We start from the raw sequence: 16,043 nt of genomic DNA on the forward strand, positions 1-16,043 counted from the left end.
TCTTTATATTAGTCTTCAAATTGATTAGTTTCGTTAAATTGGTTTTGAAACCCTCACAATTAAAGCAAAATAATATATCAGGGAAGGTAATATATCATTTTACTTTGAGCACTAAATTTGATATTTAGTGACATGTCTGTAGATCCTTTCATGACAAAAAATGGTGGCTCCGAATATTTATTCTCCTGCACACTGGGCATCATTCTAAAAGGGGGAAGTGTGACTTCCAAAATGTTAAGTTCAAGCGTTCACCCATCGTCTTATATTGTCTCATACAAATATAACAACAATGTGTGGACCTTTCTCCTCATTGAGTTTCGGGAGGGAGAGAATTTAAAGCTCATTGCGTACCAAATGTATTTTTGCTGCAGTTTCCCAGACACCGGAAATAGGTGCATCCCTCTGCCCCCAGGCTGCCAACCCACCTGAAGGAATCTCATTAGAGGCGGATTGAGCTGAACCCGACTAATGTCTGACAGTCGACGTGCAGTTTCGGAGGCTTCTCCACGCTGTTGATTTGAAAGGAGCTGCTGTGTAGTTAAAACCAGGATAAGTATGGATTTCGGGTTCGACAAAAATAGCATTGTCAACAAAAGCCAAGCTTTTCACGCCTATTAGCAGAGACAAAAGGTGAAAATGTAAAGTGCCCACATCAGCTATAATGAGGCATGCTCCACAGCAGGCACAAGAGCCCGCATTGCTATAACTTGGTTACTGCACTATAGCTAGATTGGGCTGACAAAGCATATAGACACAGACAGCACAGACACGAGGGATAAAGACAGAGGGCAATATAAAAAGAAAAAAATTGTAGTCATCGGCTCCGCTCAACTGAAATCCCCCCGTTCAGCTCGCTGGCTGTAGAACAAGCAGGGGGCCACAATGGCCAACAGATTCCCCCGGATTTGGAAAACAAAAGGCGGGCAGGCGTCCACCCAATAACCCTGAAAATACCATCCCGACCGAGCCACATGCGTGCACTCCACACGCCCCATCAGCCAATAAGCTTACTATGACAGCAGTTTTGACAAACAAACAGGAGTGGAGAAGAAACCTGGAATTGTGGGAGTTAAAGCTGTGAAATCTTTCTGTGTCAAGACCATAGATTTTATTTTTATATTTTGTTTCATTATTCTTTGTTTATATTGTTCGAGGCGATACAAAAACTAGATCCCAAATCGCTGGGAAATACATCCAGTAAAGTAGGCCTGTTTTGTTTGCATTCACACCTTGCACCAACAGATATCAACATTATTGAAGAGTCTAAAAGAGGCGCTACAAGTCCCTTAAAACCAGCACTAACCGTCTCAGAGACTATTTTCTCTTTGTTTGTTATTGCTAAATATCATTGCACTTATTTCATTGAACTATCGTTACGATGCATTTTACATTTTCATTCACAAACGTAACTTAGACAAGTTTCTAAGCATTCATCCATCCATCCATTATCTGCTCCGCTTATCCTCAGTAGGGTCGCAGGGTGCTGGAAACCATTCTCACCTATCTTCGAGCAGTGGGCAGGGGACACACTGAACTGGTTGCCAGCCAGGCACAGGCCACACAGAGACAGACAACACACCTAGTGACAATTTGGACCAGCCAATTAACCTGACATGCATGTTTTTGGAATGTGGGAGGAAACCGGAGTGCCCAGAGGAAACCCACGCAGGCAGGGGAAGGACAAACTCCACACGGGAAGGCCGGACTTCAACCCTGAACCTCCGCACCGTGGGGCTGCGTGCTAACCACCCAGCTCCTGTGCCATAGTCTCTAAGCTCTGCGTTGTTAATATATAAACACTTCAAACGATGCCCCTTTAAAATATTTTTTATGTGGCCTTAGAGGAAATAAGTTTGGTACTGTTCAACATTGTAGCAATCGTCAAGCAAACCTTACACTTTTTTCTTTCATTAAATTTAAGATACAAGCACTTTTGTACTATATTCAATATTGAATGTATTTAATAGAAACAAATGAACACTAAACCCCTAGCGTAAATGTCAAATTGTGTAAAAGACAATCGAACTGTATTGTGGTACGATTGCATTGTGCCTTTCGGTGCATATCGTATCGCCAGGTTCAAAATGATACCCACTCCTACTTCGCAGAGTAGTTTTTTGCTATCTTCTCACAGACCAAAAAGGTATCACGTTTCCTCATCTGTCCAGAGCCTGCTGGTTTCAATTTCATCAGGGAACCCAATTTTTTACTGCTCGGCTCTTCGATTAGCACTCTTTTGTCTGGGCGAGCGGTCAGAGTTAAACAGTGCACACTTGAAGCGTATTCCAAAACAAGCACTCGCATCCAGGGTCTTCTTTTTCTATTTTAGTTTGACAGTTGTACTTGAACTTCAATTACTGGACTACAGTGGATCAGCACCAACCTGAACATACGCACTTATCATCATGCGCCCCTTACCATACATGTCTTCATCATTAGTGTATATCACATACATTCGTTCATTCATTATCTGCATCGCTAATCCTCAGTTGGGTAGCGTTGGTGCTAGAGCCCATCCCAGCTATCTTCCGGCTGTGGGCAGGGGACACCCTCAACTAGTCGCCAGCCAGTCGCAGGAGACACTGAACCCCTAATACCCCCAATAAGCAGGTTAGCGCCTTACATGGCTGCAAGGCCGCTATTGGGAAATGTGGAGCACATTGTAAAGCGCTTTGGGAAGTCATTGACTTGAAAAGCGCTATATGAATGCAGATCATTTCATTATGCCATTTCATTGGCATCTGTACCACTGGTAGTCTAGTGGTAATGTGTCAATGCTCTTACCGCGACTATTTGGGTTTGGTTCCCATGCGTACGATGTTTTGTGATTTCGGTCAGCAACACGTATTAATTTACCCGCACATACCGAAGCTCCTTTTGCAGTCTTTGTATCATTATAGTCCGGTGTACCCAATATGTGAAAAATATATGACTAAAGTCTGGTGTGCCTTATATCACAGAAATACGGTGTTTGTTAGATTTTCAGTGCAATTTAGATCATGTTCCACATTCTATCTATCTGGTCCTCTGGTTGTAACCACATTTTTATTTGGCATGTGTCAATTTAATCTTTAACACCCCTGGTGTATATACTATAGTTCACGGTGAATGCTCGTTGATAATACATCACATGAAAATCCAGGTCAGCCTTTTTTTCTGTCCATTAAAAGTTACCTGCGGGTGTGACATATGTGGACCCAGCAGAAGACTACCTCCGACCCATTTCAAGACCACTTAAGGGACTCTTCAAGTTTTTCACATCCAGCTGTTTGACAAATTTTAGTTTGATAATTTCATTAGGATTGCTCACAGACAATTAAACAATAAGGTGATTAAGCTGAATGAATGTCTAGTGTCCCAGGAAAGTCGATGCCGGAGCCTGAAGCAAAGGTATGGAGATGGCAGCAGGTGGCTGAGTGGTGCTGCTTAGCTAAGTTCTAATGATTATTTTGAAGTATGTGTGCGCATGTCGGGGAGTCTCGGACTGATTCTCATCACACTGATTGTTCCACTTGTGTGTGCCATGACTGATAGTAATTGCAACACCATTTGGCTCCAGTGCAAATGGAAGTGTGATGAGCCTTCAACGGTCACTGAGGACGTTTGCCCATTGAAAATGCGATAATGCGGCAATGACGTAAAGCAGAAAAGTAATGAATGTTTTTGTTTCATTTCAGAATCGTCGTGGAAGGGGATTGTGAACGGTTTCACTCAAAATATCCAAATTATGGTATTACTTCGCCTTTTTGTGTTTCTGAATAATATGATACCAGTGCTGGGCCTTATGTGAGCAGCACTGAATTCCGGTGCAGATAATAGATGGATATATATATATATATATATATATATATATATATATATATATATATATATATATATATATATATATATGTATGTAGACTGTATATTCATCCATTATCTTCACCTCTTATCCTCCCTAGGGTCACAGGGGCACTGGAGCCCATCCCAGTTATCTCCCGACAGTGGGCAGGGGACACCCTGAACTGGTTGCCAGGCAGTTACAAAAAACACAGGGGAACTATTCACGCGCTCACTTGTACTTAGGGACAATTTGGAGTCGCCCATTGACCTTCCATGCATGTTTTTTGGAATGTGGGAGGAAACCGGAATGCAGGTATAGGGAGAACTTGCAAACTTCGTACAGGAATATATATATATATATACATATATATATATATATATATATACATACAGTGGGACCTCACTACTTCGCGGTTCGACGTTCGCGGTCTGCAGATAATGAGATGAGATGAGATTTTTTTTTTTTTTTTTGAAGGTGCGCCGCTACGTCGCGGATTTTCACTTATCGCGGGTGGTCCCAATTAATCGCGATAACCGAGGTCCCACATATATATATATATATATATATATATATATATATATATATATATATATATATATATATATATATATATATATATATGGGGTTTTGGGGTTTTTAAGGGTTATTGATCTATCTTCGTTATTCATTATCCATTATCCGTTATCGGTCAGTTCATAATACGCTACAAAGCCTAGGAGCCGGGACACTTACTCTCAGCCAAAAGGCCAAGCTAAGGTCCTAGCCCTAAAGCCTTGCTGCGATCATTGCGAATGCACCGTTCCCGGAGGTACTGCAATACCGGGCCGATGCGTGGAGTGGACAGAGCAGGCTCATATTCCATCTCCGAAATGCAAAAATCAAAGATAGTGACTTCATAGAAAGTACACAAAAGGCCAAGCTAAGGACTTAGCATCAAGGGCAAAGGCCAAGCTAAGGACCTAGCATCAACGGCCAGAAGTTTCTGGCCGTGAAGCAGAGTCCAAGCAAAGGACCTAGCATCAAAGCCTTGCTACATATATATATATATATATATATATATATATATATATATATATATATATATATATATATATATATATATATATATATATATATATATATATATATATATATATATATATATATATATATATATATATATATATATATATATATATATATATATATATGTGTATATATATATACACACATATATATATATATATATATATATATATATATATATATATATATATGGGGTTTTGGGGTTTTTAAGGGTTATTGTTCTATCTTCGTTATTCATTATCCATTATCCGTTATCGGTCAGTTCATAATACGCTACAAAGCCTAGGAGCCGAGACACTTACTCTCAGCCAAAAGGCCAAGCTAAGGTCCTAGCCCTAAAGCCTCGCTGCGATCATTACGAATGCACCGTTCCCGGAGGTACTGCAATACCGGGCCGATGCGTGGAGTGGACAGAGCAAGCTCTTATTCCATCTCCGGATTGCATATATATATATATATACACATATATATATAAGACACAAGCCGTGAGGTAGTGGCGCAGAGATTAACAAATTCCTTACAGCTCCTTTAAATAAAAGTGATCTATATTTCTTTATTTTTGTTTTCTTTCATGTGATTAAAGCCTAACATACTACAACTTCTTTAGAAAAATGTGTAATCTGCTAGTCATATCTAAAATACAAACTAGAACTTAGAAAGAACTTTATTGTCATCCTACGCTGCAACATAATTACCTTGAGCTCACCTCTCGATGGTCCCTTAATCGTTGGAGCACCGCTTCCTGTGATGTGTCTTGGGCAAGTAAAGCCTAGTAGCACCCATTCTTCTTTTTTCCCAATAAAACAGATACCGGTTTCCATGGTTACGAGAAGCAGGGGAGGCCTCCTGATCTGACTCAGATAGAGCACCTTCATCATCTGGTTGCCGTTGTTTTTTGGTGTACAGTGTCAGAAATATTCAAAAGATACAAAAAAAAAAACATACCTATACATGATAAATAACAACTGAAGAAATAAAGACCTACACAGGTACAAAGTAAATTATTGGTGAGTCCCATTTCCAGTTTTACATATTTTGACCACTCGTGGATAAAAGCTGTGTGGCAATCTGTTGGTTTGTGTGTTGATTGCTCTGTATCTCTTTCCAGATGGGAAGGAGGTGAATAAATTATGCCCAGGGTGTGTGGGGGGTCTGTGGAGACAAATTGGCTTTCTTGTGATGATTGCTCATATACATCACAACCAAAAGCTAAAAAAGGAGACATGAGTATAGGGCGCAGGTATACATACCAACAGGCAGTGGCGGTTTTAGGCAAGTGTGAGGCGAGCGGCCGCCCTAGGCGGCATTTTTTCCATGACACATGAGAACATTAAAAAATTTAATACAAGTTATAATAATAATAATAATTGTAATAACAATAATAATAAATGTGACTTGTCAAATGGGCGCCCCTTTGTTGCAGCTTTGACGCCCCTACGCGCTGCAAAGGTGTGCAGAGAAACAATGACAATAAGACGAGGGATAGCGTAAGAGAGCTGGGGAGCGGCGGCACGGGGTGGCACGGGCTGGCACTGGGGACAGTTCACCTCTGACTGGCTCGCTCAAAAAGAACGGAATCAGTATTAATTACGAAATATGCGAGCAGATTGCTTATGACGATAGTATCGATGATTTCGCATCAAAAAAAAAAAAAGAAGAAGCACTTGATCTTGCGGCAGTTGAATACACCGTTGAGTTGAAACAAACACCAATAACCACCACAGAAGAACATAACCACCACTTTAACCATGCTGAATAATTCCTGTGCAGTGGGAAAGCTTCTGTAATTGTATCCGCTTTGATAAAGACAGAAGACAGCAATGTTTCAATTTTTCATTTATTAGCAGAATATGGAATTTGGAATAAATTTGGTATTTTCACACAATTTGCACGTCACACTGGGTATTTGTATATTGCATTCTTTTGGCTTTATTATTGTACTGTTCTCAGCTCAGGGATGCTGCTGGAAATGTGAATTTCCCTTCGGGGATGAATAAAGTATCTATCTATCTATCTATCTATCTATCTATCTATCTATCTATCTATCTATCTATCTATCTATTTTTTTATTTTTTTATTTTCATTATCTGAGTTTGAAGTCTGAAATTAACAATACGTCAAACTTTTACAAGGCACTGAATGTCTTTTTGTGCATTATTTCATTTCTGTGTGAATTAAAGAGTTTATTTTCCATTTTTCTCTTTTCACATAGTTAAGGAAGCTCGACAAAGCCACAAATTTGAAAATCAGGTTTTCTGCTCTGCTGTAAAGGTTCTCAGCGATTCGTAGTGTACGGCATGAGAGTTGGGTCCCATTTCTAAACATTTTCTGGGCAGCTGACCAATGCTATTAAATAAAAAAAGGCACTTTAATTCCCATGGCATGTTTATTGATCATAACACTGCCTTTTGATATGTGCTGCAAAAAGGAACGCTCTCCCTGAATATAAATGAAGTCCCACTGACGGGCAGATAGAGTGGGAATGATGCCAAGACCCTGTTTGTCTTGCACATTTTATACAGCTTTTTCACTCGTGCCGTGTTTTGTCTCGCATCACTCATTATTCTGTTTTAGTTTTTCTTGACAATTTGTCACAACCTCTCCCCTTCAAGTCTTGTAACGTTTTATGTATAATCACATCACAAGCCATAGATGACATCCTCTTTTTCTTTCGTGGTTTATTCCCCCCAAAATTCTTTTCTGACAGCACTCAAAGCCTGTTGTTTCCATGGAGGAGGATTTTGAAAGCTTGTACGTAAACGTATTCAAAGAGGGTACTAGCTTAAATCTCGTCTTATTTTTGCCTTTTCTTAATTGTTTTTTTTCTTCAGTTTCTGAAGAATACTTATTCTTAAGCTTGCAATACCGTAGCAGAGCCATCCACACTATAAAACACACTGACCACCACACCCACCACCTGCTGACCTCTGGTAGGCGCTAGAGGTCCCCCAAAACTAGGACAAACAGGTTCAGGGACCGTTTCTTCCCCAGGGCCATCACCACCCTAAATGAGCGCACAAACAGTGAAAACATATCTTGCAACTTATTTTGAGTTTTTCTTTTTTTGTTGCTTCTGGATGTTGTTGCAAAATATTGTGAAAATATGAAGCTTGTGACTTACTTATTTGTTTGTTTTTTTGCTAATACATGTTATTGCACTTCTTTTCATTGTACTACTGTTAAGATGCAATATTCTTTTTCATTCACAAACATTGCCCGATTATTACAACTTAGGCCAGTCAAGAGGGCCCTGTCGAATATGGTTGCATACAATGTTTCACAAGTAATGTTTATTTGTGACGCCCTTCATCACAATGAGTCTCAAAGGGCTGCACAGCCCATAGATTATTACAAACTACAGACTATTATTACACCATCTCCTGATCTAAAAGTCAAAAACTTCAACATGAGGAACCTTGAGAGGGACCGCACATGAGGTGATCCCCCATCCAGGATGACCAGGCTGCAACGGATGTTGCAATAACAAATAAAACACAGACATCGTCTACATGAAATATAGTTCATTCATAAGCTATAAAATAGAGATATGTTTTAACCCTAGATTTAAACAGTTCCCAGAGGTTGTAAATGGAATCTCTGGGGGCAGAGCATTCACGGGACAGTGGCCCGAATGGAGAACGCTCTCAAACCTGCAGATCTCCACGTTGATATCAATGACAATGAAGACAATTGAACTATCAATTTTCAGAGTGATTTTCAAGCCGGATGGTAAAATTAAAGTGAATTTAAATACAAGCGTAAATACACATGACGTGCAGTATATTATTTGTCACCTTTGAAATAGCGAACAATTTATGACATTTAAATATATAACGACTTGACTTGACTTAATGTAAACTTAACGTAACTTCAAAACATTCTACTTGCTGATGCCACCTTCTGGCTGAAATCATCATTCAGCCTCTGTCAAAAGGCTTGTAAGTGCCTGCAGGTATGTGTCTAACTTCAAATAAACTTTTCTTTCTTTTTGGGGGGTTTCGTTGGCATTTGGAATGTATTTGAAACAGTAATTTTCTTACTTTCACCATTTTCATTCCGGAATAAAAGAAAACTGCATCCACATGCGTCAAATCATCTCTCATGTATTACTTTTTCTTCAATTTCCTATTCATGCTTATTATTAAAAAAATACCCCAATTTCGTATCTGGATGATGTATGGCTGGCAGTTTTGCAAATGTTTTCTCTTCAAGGTTGAATTGTGTTACATATATGTTACATATATATATATATATATATATATATATATATATATATATATATATATATATATATATATATATATATATAGCGTTTTAAGTGAAAACTGTTTTGCATAAAGTTAGAAACGTTGCATACTAAAAAGTAACACTATACAAACTGACAGTAGTTTATTACAACAACATTGTTAGCAAGTACCATTCTTTTTTTGTATCTAATTGAGTCAGTTGACATATTTTTTCTCTTCCGCATGCTCGCTTAACATTAGGCTTGTGTGACGCGGCAGATAAAACAAGTGCTGAAGTTGAGCAGTTCTACTGATGTTTTTTGTTACTAAAAGAAAGATAAGAACAAATAAAATATAATTGGCTGGGCTTGTGAGTTCAGAACAACATTGGGTTGGTTTCACAAATGCGGTTTCACAATGGCTGACAGTCATTTATATACCAACGGGGCGGAACACAGAGGTTAGCGGAAAATTCCAAAGCACCAGGTCCGTACAAGTCCTTTGTCCTGACTAAATCCTGCAGGTGATTTGATAAGTTTAAACTTCTAAAAGCCTCCCTCAGTAAATTGGAACACACCTAGGGACAATTTGGACCGGCCAATTCACCTGAAATGCATGTTTTTGGAATGTGGGAGGAAACCGGAGTGCCCGGAGGAAACCCACGCAAGCACGAGGAGAACATACAAACTCCGCACAGGAAGTCTGAGCGAGTGAGTTGTCTGTCCCCGTGTGCCCTGCGATTGGCTGGCAACGAGTTGAGGGTGTCCCCTGCCCACTGCCCGGAGATGGCTGGGATGGGCTCCAGCCCCCCCGCGACCCTAATGAGGATAAGCGGTATGGCTAATGAGATGAGATGAGATGAGATATATATATATTTATATATATATATATATATATATATATATATATATATATATATATATATATATATATATATATATATATATACATACATACATACATATATATATACATATATATATATATATATATATATATATATATTGTATGTTCTCCCCGTGCTTGCGTGGGTTTTCCTCCGGGCACTCCGGTTTCCTCCCGCATTCCAAAAACAAGCATTTCAGGTGAATTGGCCGGTCCAAATTGTCCCTAGGTGTGACTGAGCGAGTGAGTTGTCTGTCCCCGTGTGCTCTGCGATTGGCTGGCAACCAGTTCAGGGTGTCCCCTGCCCAATGCCCGATGATTGCTGGGATGGGCTCCAGCACCCCCGCGACCCTACTGAGGATAAGCGGTGCAGCTAATGAGATGATATATATACAGTATATACTGTATATATAGATTGCGGCAGCAAGTAGTAAAATAAATAAATTAAAATACATTGATAATCATTAATTACCACAAAATAAGTAACTCGATTAATATATCGATGTGATGTTTTAAAAATTTATATGAATATAACTCACATAATCATGACTATATGCAGTGACATTTTCTAATAAAACAGCAGGAATTATTCTCTATGGGTAACAGGAACTACAAATGCAAGGGCTCCAGTTTCATTCCCTGTGGAGTTCAGCAAAATGCATTGTAGTAACTCTCACAAATTAACATCTCTTAATGCGTATATAATTCCTAGGGTCATGTAAATTTATTTTTACCTTAAACCAGTGTGATATAATATTAATGGCCTCAACTGTAAATCTGTGCAGGCGTGTGTCGGGCCAGTTTCTAATATTTCCGCAGATGCAATTTAGTGCAATTCCGCTTTGGACCATTATAAGTTATTTTTCATTAAAATATAATCCTCCAAAATGATTTACATGCACATCATCCAAATCACTAAATAAGAAATCCATAGCACTGGAAAAAAAAAAAAAATGTTCAATCCTGCTGGCATTGAAAATAACTCTAGTCCTGTTCTGGTCGTTTTCAGAATGACTCCTGTACCACACCCATTTTGGAAGTAAGGTAGAAAAATGAAAAATTATACATCAAATGCAGTGTTAGAAGTAACACGTAACAATGAAACGCGTTCCTGGAACGCAATTGCTTTTCTACATAATGTGTACTGTAATGTGGTATCAGGAAAATCCGCAAAGTAGCGACGCCCCTTTGTAAAAGACCCCAAGGGTCAAACTTACCGACTGAGAGTATATGATGGTAACAAAATAACGACTATGGATAAAAAATAAACACACAAAACACAGAACTGCAGTTAAATAAACGGTCTTTATTGTCATTGTACAAAAGTACAACCGAATTGGAGAGCTTCTCCTTTCAGTGTAAAGAATGTAGAGAGCGGCTGGCTACCATTGGATATGCTCAAACTGAGCCAGTTCTCTGCGATGATTTAAATAAAACCGTCCCAAACGTAGGGGTTTTCCACAAATTGTAGCTCCAGGTCAACCGTTACATGGGTACATTACCTGGTGTTAATGAGATAAAGGCTCAGCACGTGTGACTTGTGAGAGTTGTTACATCGCTGCAGTTAGCTAGACATTCACCCCTAATATTGCTTTTTATTCCAACACTGCCTTAGTCCCTTCCCGGACCCGATAATAATCCACGGAGCTCCAACTGGTGATCATACGTTTTTTGATCTCTTCTGACCTTCCTCAGAGTCTGATTAAATTGATAAATTTGTTTTCAATGTAACAAGCCATTATTAGCTAATTGTTGCCGTGCTTTGCAGCTTGTTATGGAGGTGACAAAGAATGAGGTGCCTGCCCCGCCGTTTGACTGACAGCATACATAATCCCGTCACAGTCATGCCCACCCAACACACACACATACAACCTGACCCGTGACACCATTTGCTGTGTGCCGTCTGCTGTTGAACAAAATGCACAATCAATGATATCGATGACAAGAAAGACTATTCAATTAAAAACCCGTGAAGCAGTGAACCAACGATAACAAAGGCGCTTAGTAGCCAGGGATTACTGTACGGAAATCAGGGGACCAATTTATATAAACTTACTTGGTTGTGTGTCACCAATAGCGAATGCAGGCATCGCGTCGAAAAGGTTGTAGGGCTAATACAGTAAGAACAACATCATATGAGAGAACGTGAGCACAAAATTTATGGTAAAGGAACGGAGAACTTTTAAAAATATATATTCTTGCAATATACCATGGCCAGAGGGCGGTACCAGAAATGGAGGAGCTCATCGATTGATTTGAAGCCCAGAGACAAAATGGACATGTAGTGCCTCGGCTAAATGTTAGTTTCAAGCTCTCAACATTGTACAAGCCCAGATATATGAAGCATTGGTCCACACGTGTTCTTCTATTGATTTTATTATGTGGCTATTTTTAAGCAGTTTAGGGTGGTTGGCGTCATCACGAGTATATACAATAATTTGTAACCAGAGAGTTACTTTCAAAATACATGACAGTAATCTAGGCAGAACACAATTACCGTATTTCCACACTATAGGGCGCACCGGGTTATAGGGCGCACCCCCAGAAAAATCGTTTTTGGTCCTATATCTTCCATAGATAAGACGCACCGGATTATAAGGCGCTACAATGGGAACGTCGACAAAACAGTCAGATAGTTCAGTCAAACTTATTACCCCCTTAACATTCCGAAAGCTTGCAAAGAAGCAAATACGTGTCGTAGACACGTGCGGATGCGGTGTCTGTACAATGTCACTCAAATGCATCATTCCAAATATCATTAGGAAGGTTAAAGTCTTGGGATTCAAGAAATGCCAACCATTTCTTAGTTTCTATTTTCTTTTTCGCTCGCAACTTTACTGTCCATATGACAATAAACACATGGAATTGAGTTTAATTTAAAAAAAGACCCATCACAGAAACATCGATATCACTCTGAAACAAGATACTGGGAAAATATATAGCCGGAGTAGCTCACCGAAGTCGTTGTGTTCAATAATAATGTGCAACCATGGTCCTCTTATATCCGTGAGTGTAGTAAATCCAGGAGAATAAAATATTTACAAATACAGAATAGTAAAACATGCTTTCTCTATGCCGTAGACAACCAACCAAACGTGCTATTCACATTCATCTTTTTCGGCCAATTGCAGGCTTTGTTTTGTCCCTTTAGCCTATGCAAGCCCGTAAATGATAAAAAGGATCCGCCCCCTTTACCTCCGAATAACTTTAGCCAACAGTGATCGATTCAAATGATGACTGACACATTGGTGAGCCAATGAAGCGCCGGTATATAAATCCCATCATACACCGCGGACTACTTCACGTTCGGGGGAAAATCTAGTCGGCGGCTGTTGCATTAGTTGCAAGACTTTGCGACACACCATTGAGCCATATATAAGGCGCCCTGTACTATAATGCGCATGGTCAGCTTTTGAAAAAAATTAAGACTTTTAGGTGCGCCTTATAGTGCGGAAAATACGGTACTTCTTACATAAAGTACCTAGTAACTGTAAGTAAATACTTTGTTCCAGTAACGCTCAACACTGCTCAAATGTATTAACATATATCTTCTTCGGACTGCACCAGGTTTTGAATCCCCACATCATGTCCTTGCGATTCATTCTCCACTGCAGTTAATGCAGCGTTTCCCCCGAGTCCACATTGAGTCTGTAATCGAATATCTGTCAGCCCCTGTGGCTCCCAGAGTTTGATCTGTGTTTGAGTCTCAGACTGATTGACAGCATGTGGTTTAAAAGTCTCTTTCAAATCTTGCAAAGATTGTACGCTGTAACTTGTCAAGGTTTGGGATGCGAAGGACAAAGTTAGTCATGTTCTATACCGTTCACCCTCTCTGTGAATCAATAAGAACCATTTGCCATATACGGCATGTGCTTGCTGTGCTTTCGCCACCGAGACAACTGGAGCTGAAAACATCAATGAAAATTCAAATATAGTTCCAGCATCATACGTCTCCTTTGTCATGAGGTAAGTATTTCCCAAATTGCATGACCACAAAGCTAAAAGAAATGGATAAAAATTAGTTCTCAAAGACCATTGTATGTTTCTTCCAAAAAGTAACCAAGTTAGTAACTAAATCACTCAATAGTAAAAGTAACTACATACCAGGGAAAGTAAGTATTTCCGTTAATTTAAAAATAATTAGCTGCATGTCAATGAATTTGGACATTTCTTAGCAGTATTCCTATGGTATAGAACCTTGTAATAGGTATTACCTCACCAGAAACAGATTAATCCTACACTTGACATGCAACAAAAATAATGAGCAAACAATATAATAAGATAAAAATCAGTAGTAAACAATAAAAAGTGCGTATAATGAATTAAATCTAACTTTCACAACCTGAGACAACTGGTCAAGTAGACGCTGGCAACTAAACTTGAAATATTTTCTTCAAAACAAAAGTCGATAGAAAAAACATTATGAAGTACAGCATAAATCACAGTCTCGGGTGAGTTGGTCAAGTACATATATGCTCCTCAACTTCAAATATTTTATTCATAACAAAAGTAAACAGTTCATCAATAAAATACACAACAAAGTGTGTTTAACTCCGCAGTGTAAATAAAACAACTTGAAACAATAAGACATTCTGTACTTTTTTTATTATGTATACAGCCAAACATACTATATTATCCGTTCTTAATCCAGCATCTGGAGAGTAGAAACTTCTCAAACCTCGCATTAGATAGCTTGTTCCTCAACACAAAACCCTCGAACCGAAGGTTAAGAAAAAAACAGCTTCTACGTAGCACAGCTTAATGTAGCGGTCAAAAATCCATTTGCCCTTCAGGGTCAGATACCGTCCTGACAATACAAGAAGCATTGCTACCATTATAAACCACCAAATTAATGTGCTTCACACCATGGTCAAAACAAGAATAACAACGAATGACGCACATATATTTTGGCTTCTATGGTCGCTTTTCACGGACGTACAGGGATGGTAAATAAACAGAGCAGAGTAGACTTATCGTTTCTTCAACTTATTTTTAAGCAACGCATCGCTTTTGACTGACAGTAACGCGTTGTAAGGGCGTAAAAAATTGTTAGTCAGATGACCCCGTTCCTGAAAAGTATAACAACATCATTCCCTACACTGCAATTATTATACATTTGCATTTGTGATACCCCAATACCTAAAACATGCTTTCCATAAACATAAGTGTAAGTTGCTTGAAAAATAACATTTTACTGCAAGAACACTGAACTGATACATGAACCATCCATGAACAATGCATGAACTTTGCAAGAACTTTTCAGCGCCAGTGTTTCCAGTGAATTTGGTCTCCTTCGTGCGACTGCGTTCCTGCAGACCTGCTCGAAACGTGATCCCGGTTGCTGTCATGCACTTTCCGGACAAATTTCAACATGTTACATATTGTTCTCTTTTATTAATGTTCACAATGTTTGTGTAGTGTTACCCAATAATAAATCTATTCCGCCCTGGTTATCCTAGACGGGGGATTACCACTTGTAAGGCCCCTTCTCAAGGTTTTTTTTTTCCTCACGCTGAGGTTTTGAGTTTTTCCTTGCCCACATTTTGGTTTAAGATCAGGGGATGGTGTAATTGTAATTCTGTGCAGTCATCTAAGACATTTTTGTGATTAAGGGCTGTACAAATCAATGTGACTTGACTTGACTTGACTCACCGACCAGACGATGACGACTGGACTTTGTCATCTTTTTTGAGGGGAAGAAATAAGCTCCTAATTCATTTGCCGCTTCACTATACCTATGCCCTACGTGTGGCTGCCCAAACACTCTCTACTACAAAGGAAGCAACACTAGGAAAAGGGGGCTCTCTTGATGTGTGGACAGAGACATGTTTAAAGCCACTCCTGCCATCGAATGGGGATTGATCAAACACAAATTATTCCAAGAGGCTTGAAAATTACCAGTGAGCAGCAAAAAACGTATTTGAACGTTTAGGCATTGAATAGGGTAAAGAATAAAATTTTTACCCTTAGGAAGCGCTAATTAATACACAATATCCCTTTAAATCTAAATGCAGACATACAATTATATGAAAAGTTCAAATGTT

The 16,043-nt window shown here is 39.2% G+C and overlaps 2 pseudogenes; both read right to left on the reverse strand.

The window, feature by feature from the left end:
- Positions 1-4,609: 4,609 nt before the first annotated feature.
- LOC148369745 (U2 spliceosomal RNA) lies at positions 4,610-4,746 on the reverse strand (annotated as a pseudogene).
- Positions 4,747-5,244: 498 nt separating this feature from the next.
- Positions 5,245-5,394, reverse strand: LOC148369746 (U2 spliceosomal RNA; annotated as a pseudogene).
- Between the last annotated feature and the right edge of the window lie 10,649 nt (positions 5,395-16,043).

Source organism: Urocampus carinirostris, chromosome 3 (genome assembly GCF_059441175.1).
Source record: "Urocampus carinirostris isolate Australia breed hairy pipefish chromosome 3, RoL_Ucar_1.0, whole genome shotgun sequence".
Lineage (NCBI taxonomy): Eukaryota > Metazoa > Chordata > Actinopteri > Syngnathiformes > Syngnathidae > Urocampus > Urocampus carinirostris.